Here is a 21,742-nt window from a genome sequence, read left to right on the forward strand (position 1 = left end):
AAGGGATGCCAGCAGGAGAGAAGAGGATGAGCAGCCACTGATGGAGCAGCTGGAGAGGAAGGAGAATGAAAAGAGACAGAACCAAGAAAGCTCCAGCTGGGGGGAGATCAGAGGAAGAAGGAGCCATCAGAAAGTGGTTGGGAGACCTAGGAGAACAGAGTTTGGCCAGGAGGAGATCACTGGTGACTGTGGCAAGGGCTGATGTCTGCGAAGAGAAGACGGGAGCAGAAACAGTACTGTAAGGGAGCTCAGAGCACATTGAGCAGTGAAAGGAAGGCCGGCAAGTCCCCAGGGAAAGCAGATCTCAGGGAGGAAGGAAAGTGGAGCATGGTCCAGACTGACCACATCTGCAGGGCCCCACACCCACTCGTTGATGGAGTCTCAAGATGCAGGGTCCCCACTGTGTGATGCACAGTCCCCACTGGATAATTTGTGGGTCCCTTTGAAAAGCTGAGGTTCCTACAGAAGACCAGGGAGCCCCTTTGAGAATATATGGCAGAGGACCCTTGGAGTGTATGGCCAGGCTCAGCTGATCTGTTCTCTCCTGTCCTATTCCACCTGAGACACGTGCTGTCTGTTAAGCTGATAACATGCTCCCTGGCTCGCTGCGCTTCATAGCACTGGAAGAAAGAAGGCGTCCCCTTTGGAAACAGACAGGGAGCTGCATTTCCTGGCTTAGGGACGCCTCCAGCATCACATGATCCATTGTCTACAGCCAAGCTCTAAAATACAACCGCATTTGCTCCGATTCCTCAGACAGAGACAAACACCTACAGGATCTCTATCAAGCATTCTTAAAACTACGATATCCACCTGGTGAAGTGAAGAAACAGATTGACAGAGCCAGAAGGGTACTCAGAAGTCACCTACTACAAGACAGGCCCAACAAAGAAAGGAACAGAATGCCACTAGCCATCACCTACAGCCCCCAGCTAAAACCTCTCCAGTGCATCATCAAGGATCTACAACCTATCCTGAAGGATGATCCCTCACTCTACAGACCTTGGAGACAGGCCAGTCCTCGCTTAAAGATAGCCCCCCAACCTGAAGCAAATATTCACCAGCAACTACACACTACACAACAAAAACACCAGCCCAGGAACCAAACCCTGCAACAAAACCCACTGCCAGTTCTGTCCACGTATCTATTCAAGGGACACCATCATAGGACCTAATCACATCAGCCACACCATCCGAGGATCATTTACCTGTACATGTACCAATGTGATATATGCCATCAGGTGCCAGCAATGCCCCTCTGCCATGTATGTTGGCCAAACCGGACAGTCTCTACGCAAAAGAATAAATGGACACAAATCTGACATCAGGAATCATAACATTCAAAAACCAATAGGAGAAGACTTCAGTCTCTCTGGTCACTCAATAACAGACCTAAAAAAACTACAAACAACAAAACAACCTAAAAAAACTACAAACAGACTCCAATATGAAACTGCAAAACTGGAATTAATTTGCAAACTGGATACTATCAGATTAGGCCTGAATAAAGACTGGGAGTGGTTGGGTCATTACAAAACCTAAACCTATTTTCCTTAATATTTCCCCCTACTGTTACTCACCCCTTCTTGTCAACTGTCTGAAATGGACCACTCTCATTACCACTTCAAAAGTTATCTTTCCTCCCTTGGTATCCTGCTATTATCTTTCCTCCCTTGGTATCCTGCTGTTAAGTGAATTGTCTCGTTAGACTGACCTCACACTTGGTAAGGCAACTCCCACCCTTTCATATATTTATACCTGCTCCTGTATTTTCTATTTCATGCATTTGATGAAGTGAGTTCTAGCCCACGAAAGCTCATGCTCAAATACATTTGTTAGTCTCTAAGGTGCCACAAGAACTCCTCATTGTTTGTACTTAGAAGTAACTTGAAGCCGGTCTCCAGTGGCCGCAATGCTAACTAAGCCAAGCCAAGCCCCAAGAATCCAGCTAATCTGGCTGCCTCTCTGTGTATTTACATTGTGCTGCAGTGCAGTATCAGAAGGTCTGATCCAATGCCCACTGAAATCCAATGACAGGCTCCCACTGATGGATCCAGCCCTGAGCAAGCACACGTAGTACTTCAGGAGAAAAAACAATGAGGAGTCTTTGTGGCACCTTGGAGACTAACATATTTATTTGGGCAAAAGCTTTTGTGGACTAAAATCCACTTCATCAGATGCACGGAGTGAAAATACAGAAAGCAGAATATATATCACAGCACATGAAAAGATGGGAGTTGCCTTACCAAGTGGGGGGACAGTGCTAATGAGGCCACTTCAATCAAGGTGGAAGTGGCCTATTCTCAACAGTTGACAAGAAGGCGAAAGTGTCAACGGAGAGAAAATTACTTTTTGTAGTGACCCAGCCACTCTCAGTCTTTATTCAGGCCTAATTTGATGGTGTCCATCCTTGCAGCTAAGGACATAGATGGCGCTAATGGTGTCTCTCTCTGCACCAGACCTGGAACAGGAAGCTTCCTCTTTGTGGCCAACCTGTAAAGTTGACATCACAGTGTGTGAATGCACATAACAAATACCCACCTGTTTCACACACACGACTGCATAGAGAGAGCAGAGACTTTTAACGTACATTTTTTCGCTTTTAATTTCCCAGGGAATGAGAAATGAGGAAATTTACCTTCCAGAAGCTATTTCCAATCCGTGCCAATAGGGAACAGAGTTTCATATACAGTGGAAAGTGGGTTCAGTGTTTGCCACCTGCCGTTCTTTCAGCTACAGATCAGCCAAGTCTTGGATGGACTGATTAAATATGTCAAACAGTGACAGTAAGACCGCACCATTCGCCTGTCTAATTTGATTCAGTCACAGAACACGTTGGCTTCTCCTTTCTTATGCTGAAAGTGGAATTCTTGCTATAAGGACTGTTCGGAGTAGCCTTGAGTTGATTATTCTGTGCGACCCCTTGTAACACCTCCCTCTGCCCACACACCCACACCATCTCCCCCTTCCCCTCCCCCGCACACACCCCATTTCCCCCTGCCCCCACACACACCATCTCCCCCTGCCCGCACACACACACACACACACACACACCATCTCCCCCTGCCCACACACACACACACACACACACCCCATCTCCCCTGCACACACACACACACACACACACACACATACATACACATCATCTCCCCCTGCCCACACACACACAGACACACACCATCTCCCCCTGCCCACACACACACACATATACCATCTCCCCCTGTCCCCCCACCACACACACACACATTAGGCACAGACTACATCTGAAGGGTGGCAAAATCTGCCTTTAAGTTATTTCTTGGGCATCTGCTCCAGAGTGAAGTTGTACCAATAACTGCTGAACAACTTTGAACAGTGCTGTGGAGATGGCCCTTGTCCAAACTGCAAAAGCAAGAAAGGGATGAAAGGTTTCTGCCCTGGAAGAGAAAATAACATTTGGACTTTGAGGCTTTAAAGTTATTTTTCAAACCAGAGGGGGACAAATGGTGCTCGCAGCTGTACGGACGCAACCTGTACTGTCCTAGGGGTTGCGCCGGCTGAGCTGAGAAGAGCATTGGGCTTGTGGACTCTTGTACAGCTCAGACGCAGAGTAGCTGATTGCATTGGCTCTAAGTCTGAGATGCTCCAGAGAAGGGGAGTAGCCCTGAAGGAAAATTAGATTGGATGGACCAAAAAGATCCCCCGTCTGGTACAATGAATGATGCAAAGGTACTAAAAAGAGCTTTTACGGAAAAGACAGAAAATACCATCATGGATGGAAAGGAGCCAGACTAAAGCAAGCTGAGGCCCTGGTTCCACAATGGATTCACATTTGTACCTGCACGGAAACCCCTGGACTTCAGTGATGCTCTACATGGGTGCAGCAGTTTATCTGAGCAGATCAGACTGCAGGAGCATGACCTTGAGCGTTATTCCAGTAAAGAATTTGCATTGCCAACTGTTGCATTTTTCCACCCACACAGAGCAAAGCATCTACTTTCAGTTTGTTTTCTTTTTATTTTAGAGTCAGGAAAACAGCGAGGAAAGAAAGAACAAAAGTAAAGTCTCCAGGAGAGAACACAAGGGGTGTGTCTCCTCTGTGACAGGGCTGCAGTTACTGGAATGACAAAATGGAAGCTGCCTGTGCACACAGGCAGAGCTGGTAGGAAAAGAGAGACTGTGATTTCAGAGCTGCACAGACTATCTGACGTGCATAAGGATAATTATAAAAGTAATTAGAAATGGGCCTTAGTTTCCAGAGGCTGTATTGTATACATTTCCAGCACCCCCTTATTACCTACTGAGAGAAGGCTGTGTGGGCTAGGGGACAGGACACTGGCCTGAAACTCAGGAGACCTGGTTCTATTCCCAACCTGGCCACTAGCCTTCTAGGTGATGTTGGGCGAGTCACATCACTGCTCTGTGCCTCAGTTTCCCCATCTGTAAAGTGGGAATAATGCAGCTGACCTCCTTTGTAAAGCACTTTCAGCTCTCCTGATGAGCCCCTCTTTAAGGTAATAGAGTGGAAGCCAAAGGCTGGAACCAGAGCCAAAGGAAGCCAGAGGTACTGTGGAAGCACAGAGCCTCCACACAGCTGGCCCTGTGGATCCCTGAGATATCTCAGGCTATCTGCAGGGCTTGTGGGCCAGATCCTCACTTTCTCCTTCAGGGGGCAAACCTTGCCTTCTAACAGAAGAATTCAGAGGGACTTTGTGCCACCTTCCACCCTAGGGTAGTACTCCCTTGTACAGGTACGATCTGCCCTTGCCTGGAGGGACCATCAGAGACAAGGGGCTGTCATAAACAGATAGCTAAGGGTTAATGTCTCTTTCACCTATAAAGGGTTAACAAACAGTAACCTCAAACACCTGACCAGAGGACCAATCAGGAAACAAGACTTTTTCAAATCTGGGTGGAGGGAAGTTTTGGGTGTGAGTCCTTTGTTCTTGGTCTGTTCTCTTTCTCGGCTCTGAGAATGACCACAGGAATCTCCAGGCTTTCTAATCTTCTGTTTCCAAGTTGTAAGTACAAGGATAGTAAGACAATAGGTTTATATTGTTTTTTTGTATTTACATGTGTGTAGTTGCTGGAGTGTATTCTTTTTGGATAAGGCTGTTTATTCATTTTTCTTTTAAGCAATTGACCCTGTATATTGTCACCTTAATACAGAGACCATTTTATGTCCTTTTTCTTTCTTTTTATACAAAGCTTTCTTTTTAAGACCTGTTGGAGTTTTTTCTTTAGTGGGGACTCCAGGGAATTGAGTCTGCAGCTCACCAGGGAATTGGTGGGAGGAAGAAGTCAGGGGGAAACTCTCTTTGTGTTAGATTTACTAAGCCTGACTTTGCATACCCTGTGGGTGAGGGGAGAGGGAGATTTGATCTCTCAGTATTTGTGTTTCAAGGACTTGAAGCAGGGAATCTCCTAGGGTCGTCCAGGGAGGGGGGCCTGGGAGAAAGTAACAAGGAAACAAGGGGAGGGGGTTATTTCCCTTTGCTGTAAGACTCAAGGCATCTGAGTCTGGGGGTCCCCCAGGGAAGGTTTTGGGGAGACCACAGTGAGCTAGGCACTGTATAATTCCTGGCTGGTGGCAGCGATATCAGATCTAAGCCGGTAATTAAGCTTGGAGGTTTTCATGCTAACACCCATATTTTGGACGCTAAGGTCCAGATCTGGGAAGAAGTGTTATGACAGGGGCCCTCGCTCTAACATGGGTGGTAAGGAGTGCGTGGCGAATGCATGCTGATCTTGGCTGAGCCCGGCAGCTGGAGGAGGGTGAAGTCTTGCCTCCTGTTGCTGAGAATATAGGAGAGCTCTTGGCTGAGGTGTGCAGGGGAAGTCGCTGCTGTGAGCAGCACCAAGAGGAGATCCCAGGAGACCATGCGGTACAGAGGCTGCTGGAGTGACACAGTTAGTGCATCACTGAGTGCTTTCCTCCTGTGCCCCCTTCCCACCCTGGAGCTGGCTCCTGTATTAAAACAGAGGAAACGTGACGTTGACAATGGCATCACCAACAACTCCACAACTGCTATTTTTGACCACCAAGGCTCTGCCCTCCCTGCCCTTTTGCTGATCTGAAGCCAGAGCCAACTACTTAGCCGCATTTTTCCAGTCTATGCTTGTGGGAACAGATTCTTGCTTTAGTCATCGATTCCTCATGCATCTTCTCGTAAAATAGCCAACTTCCCTGAATCATGTGAGTATCACCAGAAAGCTGCCCAGGCAGAGTTCCCTGTGAGCAGCAAATCAGGGGAAAAGGCAGCTGATCAGCTTCCTGAATTATGGAGGGGTCCCCAAATTTCCCCAAAGGAGGGGAGGGTTATTGTGTAGGTACTTGTGTAGCCGACATTACCATAGTATTTGAAGGCTGCACAATCACTTAATGTGTTAATTCTTGCCACACCCCGGTGAAGTACAGATCATCTTGGGTGCGCTCACGTAGCCTGTCCTTAAGCAGCTTCGTTGCTACTAGTGTCCAAGCTAGCTAGGGAATACAACTACATGCTGCAGTCACTCCCTTCCCAACTGCAATGTAGACCTACCCAAGATCACAGTGGAAGCTCGTGGTAGAGCAGGGAATTGAATCTGGCTGAAATCTCAGGCTGAAGTCTCAGGCTGAAATCAGCAGGGCTCTGCCCAGGAAGAGGGGTCTGCCGGTGCCGTACAAATTGCAGGATCATGAGGCTTTGTGGCTTGTCTAGATGAACAGTTAGTGCACAGCAAGCTGGGCTGTCTGTCTCACACTAGCAGGCCGCAGGCTGGAAGTTCCCTGGTGCGCTGTGATCTGCTCCCGTTTCAAAGCAGGCAGCTGAAAGTGCACTAAGGGAAGTACTAGTGCACGGCAGCAGGGTCCACACGCCTCATTCAGTGCACAGAATGGTTCTGCCTTGGAGAGGAATCAGTGTTAGGCATTAAGGAGACTTGTTTCCAATGGGATCCAGGAGCTCCCTACGTTTTCTGCAGCACTCATCACTGTTGTAGCCGAGCACCTCACAAACATGAAGAAATTCAGCCTCCCAAGAGCCCAGGGAGGTATGGGAGCATTAGCTCAGCAGTTTGAGCATTGGCCTGCTTAACCCAGGGTTGTGAGCTCAATCCTTGAGGGGGCCACTTAGGGATCTGGGGCAAAATCAGTACTTGGTCCTGCTAGTGAAGGCAGGGGGCTGGACTCAATGACCTTTCAGGGTCCCTTCCAGCTCTATGAGATAGGTGTATCTCCCCATATATATAACCTACTGTTGCAACTTTAAGGAGGGGGTAACTGAGGCACAGAAAGGCTAAAGTCAAAATGTCATGGTTCTGCTGAATTTGGACATCCCAGTTTAGACACCAAAATCCAACACTTCAAAAGTGTCCCTGTGTGTGGGTGTCCAAGTTGAAAATATGTAGGGTTGTAGTTCAGAGGTGCTGAGCCCCCCCAGCTCCCACTGACTTCAGCTAGAGATAGAGAAGCTCAGTGGTTCTTAAAAGCAAACCAAGAGGTCTCAAATCTGAGGCATCTTGACCTACATGACTTGTCCACAATTATATAGCAGAGCTTGGAAGAGATCCCAGGTGTTTTGACCTATGAGACCAGTGACTTCTGTGGTGTCCGGCGATTACACAGTGCTTAAGATGCTTGCAAGCAGGGTCAGCTTTAGGCCGATTCAGCCGATTCCCAGGAATTGGGCCAGGAGCCTTTTTAATTTTTTTTACTTACCCCGGCTGAGGTCTGCTCCGGGGTCTTCCGTGGCCTCGCTCCCCTGACCAAAGCACCAGTGGGAGCGCGGCAGCCCCACAGCCCCACTCTCCCAGCTGGAGCTCCAACCGGAGCGTGGCAAGCAAGCCCCACGGCCCCGCTCTCCCGGCTGGAGCACAGCAAGCACCGTGGCCCCGGCTGGAGCTCCGGACGGAGCGCGGCAAGCCCTACCCTGCAGTCCTGCTCTCCCGGCTGGAGCTCCGGGCTCTTTAAATAGCCCTCGGAGCCCTGGGATAGCGGGGAGCTCCAGGGGCTATTTAAAGGGCCAGGGCTCCAGCTGCCTCTGCTACCTCGTCCTTTAAATAGTCGCCGTAGCCCCGCCGCCCCCATGCATTCCCCAGGGCTCCCGCGGCTATTTAAAAGGTCCAGGGCGGGGTAGAAGCAGGGAAGCCCCAGGCCCTTTAAATAACCCTCAGAGCCCTGGGATAGCGGGAGGCTTGGGGGCTACTTAAAGGGCTGGGGCTCCAGCTGCCTCTGCTGCACCCCCTGCTCTGCTCGCACCAGCCCTCCTTCCCCCCCAGCCTGCAGCCAGCTCTGCACCCTGTGCCCACAGCCAGCCCCTGCCAAACCCCCTGCTCTGTCTCCAGCCAATTCCTGCCACACACCCCTGTGGCTTTGCCTAAAGCCAGCCAGCCCCCAACACACCCCTGCCCACCCTGACCACACCCAGCCCCGCACACCCTGCCCTGTCTCCAGCCAACCCCTGCTGCACCCACCTGCCTGAAGCTAGCCAGCCCTGCACTCCTCTGTCTCCAGCCCTCCCAACCTCTGCTGCATCGCCCCGCCTGAAGCCAGCTCGCCCCACACACCCCTGTCTCCAGCCAGCCCCGCACCCCTTGCCCTGCCTGCAGCCAGACCCTACCTCCAGTCAGCCCCTGCCCTGCTCCAACTAGCCCCATGTCCACTGCTGCCCTGCAGTTCGCAGGGCAGTAACCCTGCACACCTGATTCAATGAGGGGGGCAGGGAGCAGCTGGGACCCACACATGTGCACACCCGCAGGGAGTGGCGAGGACCCACACATGTGAAACGGCAGTCATTAATAACCAATCAACAGCATATATGATGCAATGTACATAATATATAATTGTATTATTTATATAGTTATGGAAAGTAAATAATACATGGAAGAAACTTTTTTTTTTTTTTTTTTAGTCATCCCTGCCAGGGCCCCTTCGAAAATGTTCGAATTGGGCCCCACATTTCCTAAAGCCGGCCCTGCTTGCAAGAGCTCTGCTTTATTCAATGTCTGGTTCAAACTGGCTGGGCATAGCAACAAGAGCTTCACAGTATGTTGCCCAGACTCTCTCTCTGGGGAGCTCAGCCGTCAAAGGCAGGGACATCATTTGCTACTGAGCAGTTAGCTTCCCCCCAGCTTTCCCGAGGTCTATATGTGCCATTATGTCTTCTGCTCCTCTGGCCCCAACTTTGCAGGTTATGATATAATCACATATAATGTACATATGCTGATACATCCTTGCCTCCTGCATCCCCTCAATTTTTCTGTGCTTAAAGGCAGAGTTTCCACTAGAACCTCTTCCCTGCCAAGCAAAAAGTTAATAATAAGAACACTTTTAAAACCACAGCATTAATATAACACAATTACAAATACTTATAAACAAGACTGTTAGGGAAAACAAACATAAGAGGTAAATATCAGTTATGAGCAATGAGCTGTTTCTGATTTTTGTATCTGGCAGGATTCCTGTTGCTTTATCCACACCAGATAAGCAATTGTCTAACTGGTTTCCTCCGCGGGCCCCTTTTCTCCCACTCCATCAGCCTGGTGTGTGTAGAATTTTGAAGTGAGTTATATACATTTAGAAGACCGACTTTGATTGCTTTACGTGTATAGATTGCTTTGCTTTTCTGGGTGTTTCTAACACACATACCTATACACATAATTAGTTTTTTTAATAACTAAATAAAGTTGAGTTAAAAGTGTTAGTTTCAAAAGTGACATCCTTGCTTAGAGAAACAAGGGGGGGCAAGGTAATATCTTTTGTTGGCTCACCTTCTGTTGTTGAAAGAGACAAGCACAGGCCCAGATCCTCCAAACTATTTAGGTGCCTAAATCCATTTGAGTATCTGAGCCAGCCCCTAATACCGCATCCTACACATTAGGAGGCCTTAGGGGTAGGCCACCCAGGTGTCCACCCAGGGTGCCGTGATCAGGGGGCACCATGCAGCAGGGTGGAAGTGTACATTGCCGGAGTTGTGTGAGAAACTGATCTCAGCTGCCAGGGCAGTGCCGTGTGGGGGCCCCCCCAGATTTCTCCCTGCTTCCTCCTAGTGGAGGAACATGGGATGGGGGATGAGCAATGATGCGTAGATACTCCGCACTCCAACCCCCATCAGAGTTACTCCAGGTCCCTGTACAGGGCTGTGAGGGTGGGAACAAGGAGCAACGCCAGGGCTCCCTGCATCCAGGTCACTTTCCCCACCTGGGCTGTGTTCTGAGGTGAGCATCAGGAGCTGCTGCTCTCCAGGTCAGCCTTCCCCTTACGCAGCCCAGGTGGGGAAAGTGACCTGGATACAGTGAGCCCTGACGTTGCTCCTCACTCCCCGCCTCACAGCCCTCTAGGATCCAGGTCAGTTTGCGCGGGTGCAGGGTTGGGGCGCAGGAGCGGAAGTGATTGGGGCATAGGAGGGGAGTGCAGGGGTTGGGGCAAAGAGGGCACAGAGCAGGGACCAGTGGTGCAGGAGGGGAGTACAGGGGTTAGGAGCAAATGAGCCACAGTGCAGGGACGAAGGGAGCAGGAAGCCTGATGAGCCTGCTGGGGCCAGAGACAATGGAGATGTACCCACAGGAGCCAGGGCAATGGGTTGATGCCGTGCCCACAGGAGCCAGGGGCACCAAAATACAAGTTCGCACAGGGTGTCATTTTCCCTAAGGATGGCCCATTACTCTAGTGCACTTTGGTAATAAACCAAATGACCTGGTCAGTCTTTTCCACTTGTGACTGTTGTGATTGCATGAATGTTCTGTTGTGTAATTTCAGGGCATATAAACATAAGGACAGGGCTGTGGGGGGCATGGGAGATAGGCTGTCGCTAGGAGCAACGGCTGCAAAAATAAACGGGGACTTTGCCCTGCACAGCAAATGAATTTGGTCCAGGGGCCTGAGCAGTCCTCTGAAGCATGAGGTCATAGATTCTATGCCTGCCTTTGCTGTGGGACCTTAGGGAAAGCGCCGTGCCTGGAAAATGAGGGTAATGGCTGGGATACTTTATCATATAATAACTGTAAAGCTGGCAATCATTACGCAGAGGACTGTACGTTCTATCTGTCACCAGGTTCTGTGTGATGCATCCTTGCAATGCCTGGAAGGGGAGGGGAAGGTGGCTTTACAGAGATGCATCCTCGCAACACCTGGAAGGGGTGTGCGTGGGGGGGGTCCAGTTTTGCAGGGATGCACCCGTGCAATGCCTGGAGAAGGGGGAGAGGGGGGCTTTGCAGGGATGCACCCGTGCAATGCCTGGAGAAGGGGGGGGGCTTTGCAGGGATGCACCCGTGCAATGCCTGGCGGGAGGGGGGTGGCTGTGCAGGCCCCAGAAGAGACGCTGGGAGCCGGGGCTGTGCTGCCAGCATGTGTGCACCATCCCCTACCCCCCAGGCGGGCGGCGGGAGAGATGCACCTGGGAAAGGTCTAGCTGTGCCCGCCAGTCCCGGGGCGAGGGGAGGGAAAATGACGTCATAGGGGTGGCCGCCCAAAGCAGTCACATGACGCGGGGGGGGGGCGCAGTCACATGACACGTTAGCAGGGTCAGGCGGTGCTGCTGCGGGCTGCGGGCTGCCGGGGGGGGGGGGGGGAGCACGTGGGGTGAGTCAGCGCCGGGCGGGGGCCGCCTGCAGATAAGGAGGGAGGTGCCGCGAGGCTGCGGCGATTGTAGGCAGGGGCCGGAGAGCGAGAGGTTCCTCCGGTAAGTGGGGGCTGTGCCCTGGGAGGGGGCAGGACAGATGGGGGAGGGGGGCCGGGGGATGATCTGGGGCAGGATGGATGGATGGGGGAGGGGCAGTTGGTCTGGGGCCGGGGGGGGGGGGGATGATCTGGGGCAGGACAGATGGGGGAGGGGCAGTTGGTCTGGGGCCGGGGGGGGGGATGATCTGGGGCAGGATGGATGGATGGGGGAGGGGCAGTTTGTCTGGGGCCGGGGGGAGATGATCTGGAGCAGGATGGATCGGGGAGGGGCAGTTTGTCTGGGGCCGGGGGGAGATGATCTGGGGCAGGATGGATGGGGGAGGGGCAGTTTGTCTGGGGCCGGGGGGAGATGATCTGGGGCAGGATGGATGGGGGAGGGGCAGTTGGTCTGGGGCCGGGGGGGGGATGATCTGGAGCAGGATGGATCGGGGAGGGGCAGTTTGTCTGGGGCCGGGGAGGGATGATCTGGGGCAGGATGGATGGAGAGGGATAGTTTGGTATGGGGGGAACAGCTGGGCCAGATCATGGAGGGAGGGGTTGCAGGGATTCCCATGCAGGCTGTGGATACGGTTTCCGATGGTGGTGGTGGTGAGGTGTGTGCAGGACAGGAGGATGCAGGGTGCTGGAGGATGTGTGTGTTGGGGGGGGGGGAGATGGTTGGCTGTTGTCCCATGCCACAAAGAGCTGTTGGGGGCTGGGAGGGGAGAGGAGCTGTGGAGGGATGGAGGGGCATGTTTGGAGGTGCAGGGGGATGCGTAAGGGCTTTCCTCTGTCCCCTAGCAGTGGACTTTCCCTGGCTGTCCTTCCCCGGTGGGAAAGGGAAATAAGGAGACTAGTGGGGAGTTGGCTCAAATTGTGCAAACATCCTGGAGTACCAGGAAATGTGATTCAGGGGCTTTTCTTGCCTTGTTTAATCTTCCCCGCAAGGCACAGGTCTAGCCTCTCAGAGGTGTCTGTATTAGCAAATGGATATCGTACCCCATGAACACACAGCCTCTGCTACTGCCTTTTCCCCTTCTGGCTTCTGATCCATGAGTCCAGATTCCTGCTGGGGCCCAGGTAGTGACTGCAGAGCTGGGGTAGCCCCTCTGCTCCGGAACTTGCAGATGGTATTGACAGACATTTCCGTTTGCTGGTGCTGAGCTGCCTTCTGCGGGCCTAGGTATAGCCAAGGTCTGTATTGTGTTGTTTACAGGAAGTGATTTTCTAGCAGCAGGTTTGATCGGTGGCAGTGAACATGCAACCAGGTACCTCTGCAGATGTGTGAACAAATCATGGCTTCCAGGGAGCCCCAGATGACTGATCTTCCTTCTGGGGAAGTCATTCCCCTTATGAATTCTGTGTTGGCCTGTTCCAGGTATTTTTTTAGGTGCAGCAACTGTCAGCAAAAAGAGATTCTGTAGATTCGACCCGCTCACTACAGAATTTAAGTGTCTTCATCCTTGTCTGGAGGGCATGAGGAGCGTACAGTTGCCAGGCAGCTACAATTCTGGGCAGCAGTAAGATCTCTGCTAATACTGGGGTTTTGCAGAAATTTTGCAGTCTGTGGTATTGTTGGTAATGTCTCTGGTGTAGTGCATGGATAAACAGTCAGTGCACAGAAAGGAAAGATGCTCTTGTGGTTGAGGCACTGAACTGGAATTTGGCAGATGTGGATTTTTCTCTGCTGAGAGCGTCTGGTGTGACCGTGGGCATGTCACTTTGAGCCTGATTTTCAGAATTACTGAGCAGCCATAGTTCTCACTGAGTTCAGTAGGACCTTGAGGTGTTGAGCACCTCAGAAGATCAAGCCCTTAATCTCTGGTCAGCATCTTCAAAGCTATTTAGGCACCTAACTGCCATTGATTTCAACATAAACACCTTTGGTGATCTTAACTTCCACACTTCTGTGACCCACCACTAAAACGGGCATAGTACTTCCCTAGCTTACAAGGTAATGGTGAAGGTTAACTAATGTTTGTAAGCCACTCTGATGGAGGGGGACCAGGGCCATGTGAATAAATTGTGGATGGGGCAGGTAGCAGTTCTGATCCCTCTAAGTTTGCAGAACAGGCAACCAAAGGAAGAGGAACTGCAGAGAGCAGAATCTGTGGTGTTTTTAATAAATGGACTTAAGTTAGGGCCGGCTCTTATGAATATTGTGTTTTGGCAGCAAGATGGTGGAAAGATCAATAAAGAAACTAAATAGAAAACTGGTAGAAGGAGAAAGAAGTTCCACTGTGAAACTCTAGCAATGAATCACCTCTGGTGCTAGTCCTGAAAATCTTTAGCAGTCACCTGCCAAAGTGTTTTTTACTAATAGGTGTAGCTCCTTGAGGCTGATATTATCTGACAAATTTTGCAAACACCAGCAGTTGACACTGGCCAAACTCCTTACTTATAAATACAACCAATTGGTTTTAGAGCTAAAACGTAGGGTTGTCCTTTTGTGATGAGTATGGAGTCGGGTGATTCCTGTGACAGCCGAACATGGGCCCTGGTTTGCATGGTGGGGCTCTATGCTAGCTGAGGAGGGTGCCGCTCCAGGCCAAAGTCCCCTCTTGTTTGTGGTCACTTGATCTTGTGCTCCATGCCCCTTATCCAAATCTACCTGCCTGATTGAATTGGATGCCTCCCCCATTGGTAAATATCAATGCTGATTGTGAAGAAGGTCTGAAGTCCACTTTCCAATCTGGTGCAGTAAAATCAGATCCCAATTTGGAGACAGCCACTCCTGGAGAAGCTTCTTTCTTCTAGTTGGCTGTTCACCTTTTCTGACTTGCCTGTTTTTAATCTCACGCTGGTTTTAAGAGTTTCACTTTAGCAGAGGAATGACACAGGAGCAGCTGCTTCCTCCTGTCCGCCCTGTGGTTCGTTGCCTTTGCATTGCTCCCATCTGGTGTACAGGATTAAAAACAGTGGCTGCTGCCTTATGCTCTAAGAAGGATTAGACACAAGCTTTCTGCAGCCAATGGGACATGCCCAAGGGTAGCCCTTGTACAGTTTATCTGCTCCTGATGTTGGTCCCACCCTTCAGCAGGAATCCAGCTGTAAAAGTCTGGATAAGTTGAGGCCATGCCCATATGAGGGCTTCAGTCACTGGTGTAGTTATCCTGGTGCAATCCCCCTAGTGCATGTAGATGTGTTGCACCACACAGGCTACCCCACTGCGGCGCCTCTGCTATAGCACTAATCCAGCTATCCCCTAATGTACACAAGGCCTGAGGAAAGGGAGTGTTAACCCCTGAATGTGTGGTACGTTTGTGGATTGTGAAAGACTGAATCACTTCTGAAATGCCATCATAGGAGCTGCCAGGTAGAATTCTTGGGGCAGGGACTGTCTTCCTCTGCCTCATGCAGTCCCAAACTAACTGTGCACAGCCAGTCAGTACTGCAACATATTTTCGGTCTGGTGTATCCAAAACATGGGGACCTGATTGCACAGCTTTGGCTTGAAGTGCTGTTGAATGCATGAGACTGGGCTACTCCAGGCTAACTTTGCCAAAAACACCAATCAGTTTTTAAAGCTAAATTTACATTAGGAGTGCTTCACTTTTGTAGGAATGCTGGTATATCATACTGGCAGCATGCTTCTAGTGTGCACACAGATATACTGGTGTGGCTGTGTCTAACACTAGGGGCTTTTGCTGGCCCAGGTATGTCTGTCAAGACTCATGCCTGATTCACATGGCTATATCTGCAGAAATCTGTAGTGTAGATGCAGGTCAGCTAATGATTTTGTAATTGATTCCACGAAAACTGTTCAGACCACATGGAAGCCTCTTCTAGGCCAAGGCTCCAACTGCTTATGAACCCAGTTTAGCTGAACTGGCTTTGAAACTAGTTAATTCTTGAGGGGCAGCGGGAAAGGTAGGTGAACTTCTAGAGTCACCAAGCGTCTGGGACCCTGGCTATAGCCTGAAGATAGTTCTGCTTAATAACTGTTTAAGAGACTAACCTAAATGCTGCAGCAGGGTGGAATTTCTAGAGTCACATGCTTCAATGTTCAGGTTTTCTTAAGATGCCCCTGAGATGTCACTAATCAACAGACTGGAAAGGGCCAGTCTCCATTCTTGCCTAAAGGACATTGCTTCAAGTAGCCGTGAGTTGCTGCCTGAGTCTTTAATAGCAGTTCCTCTGTAAGTGTTCCAGTATGTTCAACTGGAATCTAGGTCTTGGGTAAGAATCTGACATTTAATTTGGTTCGTACAAAGCCTGTTTTCATTCACAAGAGTTTGTTTTAAAGAGAAGCAGCTTTTTAACATCAAACAAAGTCTCACACTGTTTAGACAAGATCTGTGAGTGGCATCCGGTTTTGCAAAGAAGAGTATTTTGCTAACTTTCTAGCCTCCATAACAGATGGAGTTTTGCAAGAATGATGGGGAGATATGGCTGATGTGAGTTTAAAGCTGTTAACCTTTGGTGATGATGCAGTAATGGATACAATAAATTGGGTCTGGTAGCTGCTTCATAACAGTATGAGTTTCCAAGTTAAGCTGGCAGTTCATCAAGCAAAGCAGTGTTTCTTTGTGTATATGCTGGCTTTGTCATGGCTTTAGCGTTATGTAAAAAACATTGGCAACTAATGCAACAGCTGTAACTGAGGGGCAAAGTTCAGATTTGTGTACTTGGCATAAATGAAATAGTTACAGGGAGATGCCAGACTTCGTTTTCAAGTACGTACAATCCCAGACCAACCTTTTGGTTTATTACAGCTCAGAGGTCGAAGTGATTTATCTCCACCTCCTGCTCAAGGATATAGAAGTGTTTTATGAGTAGTAAGCCCTTGTGAGAGGGAGAGTATTGTAGCGCTTACAGATAGGTAAACTGAAGCACTGATGTGACTTCTCCAGGTCTGAGGCAGAGAGAGAACCTGGGAGCTCAGGTGTCCAGTTTCTGCTCTAACCACTCCTGCCCTGGGATGTGGAAAGGCTTTCTGGCTATTGGTTTGTGAGTGTATAGTTGCTGAAACTCCAGCATCTAGTGAGAACTAGGTTCATTTTTGGCTGTGTCTTGCAGTGATTGAGACATACCACTACCTTCCACAAAATCAGAATGGTACAGCAGTACAGGAGGGAGGATTGCATTCTTCAGTCCTCTAAATCGCATCAGCATAACATGCTGCCTGCGTTGGATCTCTCATTTCCATTGGATAGTTAAGTGAAATAGACATGGCTCTGTATGCCCCTTCCAAATCTCTTGTCAATTGGGGAAGTAGTTGAAATATGGTTAGGTGGATGGGAAACACTACAGGACTAGTCTCATGAGCTGAAGACAAGTTTCTGGGTCCAAGTATCTGTTCCTGTTTTCAAGAGACCAGCTTCCTAGAGGGATCTGGATTTCAAATTGGATGGTGTGACACAAAATGAAACCACTGATCACATGTCTGAAGTGTCCTTAATGCAGCTGGAAGTGAAATAACCATTTTGGAGGCTTCTGACACGCATTAAACTTGTGACCAGGGATGAGAGAGCTGGGGGTGGGGGTGGGACTTCCTCAGTCTGCAGAGTTTCTGGGTTTTTAAATCTGTGGCTCCCACTGGGCCCTAATTGTGTCTTAATGTGAGATTATCACTTTGCCCTTTCAAGCCAAGTGGTGAAATTCTCAACTCAGCATTATACTTTGACTCCCTTGCAGAATCAGACATCAGGGCATTGTTCTGCATTGTAAAGGTTACCTGTGCTGTCAGAAGAGGTAGACAGTTTACATCTATGGAGGAACTCTTCTATATTCCTATTATAGTCGTTCACAGAGCTAGTAAAGCAGGGAGCATTGTAGTAGATGCTATATAGTAAAGTAGGGAGCATCTCCTATAGCGCTTACCATCTTAAGACAATAGGTAAAATGTTCAGAAGCACCAACTCTGTCCACATATCTATTCAAGTGACATCATCATAGGACCTAGTCACATCAGCTGTACCATCGGGCTCATTCACCTGCACATCTACCACTGTGATATATGCCAGCAATGCCCCTCTGCCCTGTACATTTGCCAGACCGGACAGTCTCTACACAGAAGAATAAATAGACACAAATCTGACATCAGGAATCATAACATTCAAAAAACCAGTAGGAGAACACTTTAACCTGTCTGGTCACTCAGTAACAGACCTGAGGGTGGCAATTTTGCAACAGAAAAGCTTCAAAAACAGACTCCAACATGAAACTGCTGAACTCGAATTGATATGCAAATTAGATACAATCAATTTAGTCTTGAATAGAGACTGGGAATGGCTGAGCCATTACAAACATTGAATCTATCTCCCCATGTAAGTATTCTCACACTTCTTATCAAACTGTCTTTACTGGGCTATCTTGATTATCACTTCAAACGTTTTTTCTCTTACTTAATTGGCCTCTCAGAGTTGGTAAGACAACTCCCACCTTTTCATGCTCTCTGTATGTGTATATGTATCTCCTCAATATATGTTCCATTCTGTGCATTCGAGGAAGTGGGCTGTAGCCCAGGAAAGCTTATGCTACAATAAATTTGTTGGTCTCTAAGGTGCCACAAGTACTCCAGTTCTTTTTGCGGATACAGACTAACATGGCTGCTACTTTGAAACCTATATACGGTAAGTATTTGTAGAATAGTCTAGTCCTGAGCATTGCTTAGTGCAAGTGTCAATAGCTCTGTGCTCGGGACACCCGCAATCCTTCATCTAAGGGAGAAACCCTTCCAGGCTCTGAATTTCCTGCTCTTTAGGGTGTGATACCAGCTGATAAAAGAGAAACTGATCAACTGCAACTAAAAAAGAAAACTGTGCAGAGAGAAGAGGAAGTGGTTGGGGCAGTTCAGAGTACTAATCATTACTTCAGTGTGTAATCCAACCACACCTGGGGTGCGGGGGATTGGGCACAGAAACTGGTGCTTAGCTGAGTCCTCTTTTCTGCTTTGCCTCTCATCTTGAACAGACTTAAAGCCTCTTCAGGATCTTTATGCCCCAGGCTAGTGTGTGGGAAAACTGGCAGGAAGACTTCAGTGAACGTTCTGCTATTTGATTTTTGTGAGAACCGTAGCAGCAGTTTCTTCTGCCAGACTGACTCACTGATACGTGTGGGCTGTCTCTTAAAAAAAAAATTGCGCGAAGTACCGAATTGCTTTGCTGAACAAATACAGTAGAAGAATCAGGCTGCTTAAAATCTGTCTCTCTGGGCTAGTCTACACTAGGGGAGGGGATCGATCTAAGATACTTCGACTTCAGCTACGTTATTCACGTAGCTGAAGTCGAAGTATCTTAGATCGAATTACCTACTGTCCTCACGGCGCAAGATCAATGTCCGCGGCTCTCCCTGTCGACTCTGCTACCGCCGCTCGCTCCGATGGAGTTCCAGAGTCGACAGGAGTGCGTTCGGGGATCAATATATCGTGTCTAGATGAGACGCGATATATCAATCCCTGAGAAATGGATTGCTACCCGCCGATACGGCGGGTAGTGAAGAGGTAGCCTCTGGCTGCGGACCGAATTTAAATGCAGAGAGTGTGTATTTGTTTTCAATTTGGTTCTGGCTCACTGGAGAGCAATGTTCTCTCTACCTCAGTGTGTCAGATTGCAGAATCTGATACCAATTCACAAGCTTCTCTGTCTCAGATTTTGTACAAACAAAGTATTGTCAACTAAAACTGAAACTCCGTAGACCTGTCCTTGAGTCCCACCGTCTAAAAACAGAACCCCACAATTTACAAAGCGCTTTTATATCTTAAATGCTGGGGGAAAAAAGGCCAGTTACGTATTCTGACCTTTTTGAGGTAGGAAAGTACGTGCAGCCTCCTCTTACAGTAGCAGTTCAGAGACCTGCTCAAGACTGCAGAGGGAATATTTGATTAGAACTGAGTTTTAGGCTAACACGCATGCTTGAGGCTCTTGGGGCCAGTTTTTTCCAAAGAGCTCTGCACCCGTGGGAGATGTGGATGAGCGTCGCTCTTGAAAATGTGGCCACTTCATTTAAGTGCCTAAAATGAGATTCAAGTATCAAGGGGTAGCCGTGTTAGTCTGTATCCACAAAAACAGCAAGAAGTCCGATGGCACCTTTCAAGACTAACAGATTTATTTGGTCATAAACATCCGAAGAAAGCTTATGCCCAAATAAATCTGTTACTCTTTAAGGTGCCACCAAACTCCTTGTTGTTAAGATGGGAGTGAAGCTCTTGAAACTCTGGGATCCAAGTTGTGCTGTCTTGAGCCCTTGGAAAATCTGGCCCTCAGGCAGTGCCTCTCTCAACTAAGAATTTGGCAAAAGTTTGCCTGATACAGCAGTTGTTCCATAGGATGGCACCACAGCCTGCAGCACCAGAACAGAAGTGTTGGGTAGCCTGCATCTGAAATGGTAGCCTGTCTAACCCGTGCCTCCCAAAAAGACTGTTAAACACGTTCTCTCTGAGCTAGAGCAATCTGCTGGATGTTTTTGTCAGACCCATCCTAGAAGACTACGGTTCTGCAGAATTTAATATTCTATGTAAGATTCTAGCTCTTGTGGCTGCGAAGAAAGCCATCGGGATTTGACTCTGTGCAGCGCTGGCTCACTTGGGTCTACAGCCGCTGGCGATCTGATTCAGCATTACCCTGTGTGGCCTAGCCACTTACGTCAGTGGTGAGTGAGTGTAAAACGACTTGATAGTGAGTTATGCTACCTTTCCACTGACATAAATTACTACTTGAGACGCAGGGTATTAGTGAATTGAGCCCATAACACGCCTATATTCAGCCCAGGTGTTGACTCTGAAACCTAATGACATTATTACCGGCTTGCTGAATGTTTCTGCTAACATAAAAGCAGTGAAATGCTTATCCATTCTGTTGGCAGCAGCAGCAGATCTAGCATGTGAGGCAGCTTCTTCTTGGTGCCTTCTGAACCCCCTTGCCCAACGGTGATTGGAGGTGGGGAGAAATGAGCCCTGTGGCTCTCACTAGCAAGTGATGCTGAATGCAATAGCTAAGAGATAGTATAGTTATTCAATGGCCATCTGTACCTCTGCAGGCTGGAGTGGTGGAAGGAGGAGGTGGTTGAAGTAGAGAAGGGGATCTGGAAAGTACAATGTAGATGAGGCATTGACTGACTTGTGCTTGTTATAGTTGGCATTGATGGGCTCTCTAGTCAGGTGACCTTGGATCTAAACGGAAGCTTACTGTTTGGGAAATAGCGGCTAAGCAATCTATTAAAGATTTGGCCAAAGTATCCACCTGTAACTGCCAGTGGCTTGACTCCTTTTTTTGGTATAAGGAGGCTTTCTGGGAGGTGGCAGGGGATGTAATTAAGAAAGTGTTGCACCTTTAATGGCTACTGGGAGCTATGGTTGGGTGTAGAATTCCTGCACTTCTGTCTCCTGCAGCATAATCTAAAAGAGGATCATGAGGAATGCTCCTTTCTGGGCATTGGGTAGGGCCAGTACAGCTTAGCCTAGGGGTAGGCAACCCATGGCACACGTGTCGAAGGCGGCACACAAGCTGATTCTCAGTGACACTCTCACAGCCCGGGTCCTGGCCACCGATCCGAGGGGCTCTGCTTCTTAAACATTTAAAAGCCCGTATTTACTTTACATACAACAGTAGTTTAGTTATATATTATAGACTTATAGAAAGAGACCTTCTAAAAATGTTAATGTTAATTGCTGGCACGTGAAACCTTAAATTAGAGTGAATAAATGAAGACTCTGCACCCCACTTCTGAAAGAGGCTAACCCAGGGGTTGGCAACATGTGTTTATCAGGTTACCATATGTAATTAGAGGATGTTTACAGTTTAAAAATCACACTAGTGTTTAAAATATTCCTACGAGTAACTCCCAAGAGCTAAAAGTGACTAGTGGCAAATAGAATATTTTTCTCTTGTCAGTATTTGTGAGTTTGACTGTTTTGTGTATTGTCAGTTTCACAGTCTATCTCCTTCTTCACTTCTCTTCCCCCCCCCCCCCCCCCCCCGCAGTCAGTTTTCCCTGTTTGTGTAGGTCTTCTCACAAAGCAACGGGGAGAGAAACATCTTAACCGTACAGGAAAACGTGACTAAAAACCACAAACTAGAAGGGGATCTGGGGGCAGCATCTGAAACTACTAATTTCTCTGTGAAACGGCACCTAGATTTCAAGTTGTGTCCCACTGAAAGTGCAGATATCAGAAGGGTTAGCTTA

General features: G+C 48.8%; 2 protein-coding genes across 2 annotated transcripts in view; one reads left to right on the forward strand and one right to left on the reverse strand.

Annotated features, from left to right (window-relative positions):
• LOC127048835 (squalene synthase-like) overlaps positions 1 to 21,742 on the reverse strand; it is a 235,290-nt gene that overhangs the window by 165,533 nt on the left and 48,015 nt on the right. The window lies entirely within an intron of this gene.
• Positions 11,527 to 21,742, forward strand: part of CTSB (cathepsin B) — a 30,873-nt gene continuing 20,657 nt past the window's right edge. Inside the window, exon 1 of the mRNA XM_050948916.1 lies at positions 11,527 to 11,639. The gene's annotated coding sequence lies outside the window, so the exon portion shown is untranslated. The remainder of the gene's footprint in view (positions 11,640 to 21,742) is intronic.

Source organism: Gopherus flavomarginatus, chromosome 4 (genome assembly GCF_025201925.1).
Source record: "Gopherus flavomarginatus isolate rGopFla2 chromosome 4, rGopFla2.mat.asm, whole genome shotgun sequence".
Classification (NCBI taxonomy): Eukaryota; Metazoa; Chordata; order Testudines; family Testudinidae; genus Gopherus; species Gopherus flavomarginatus.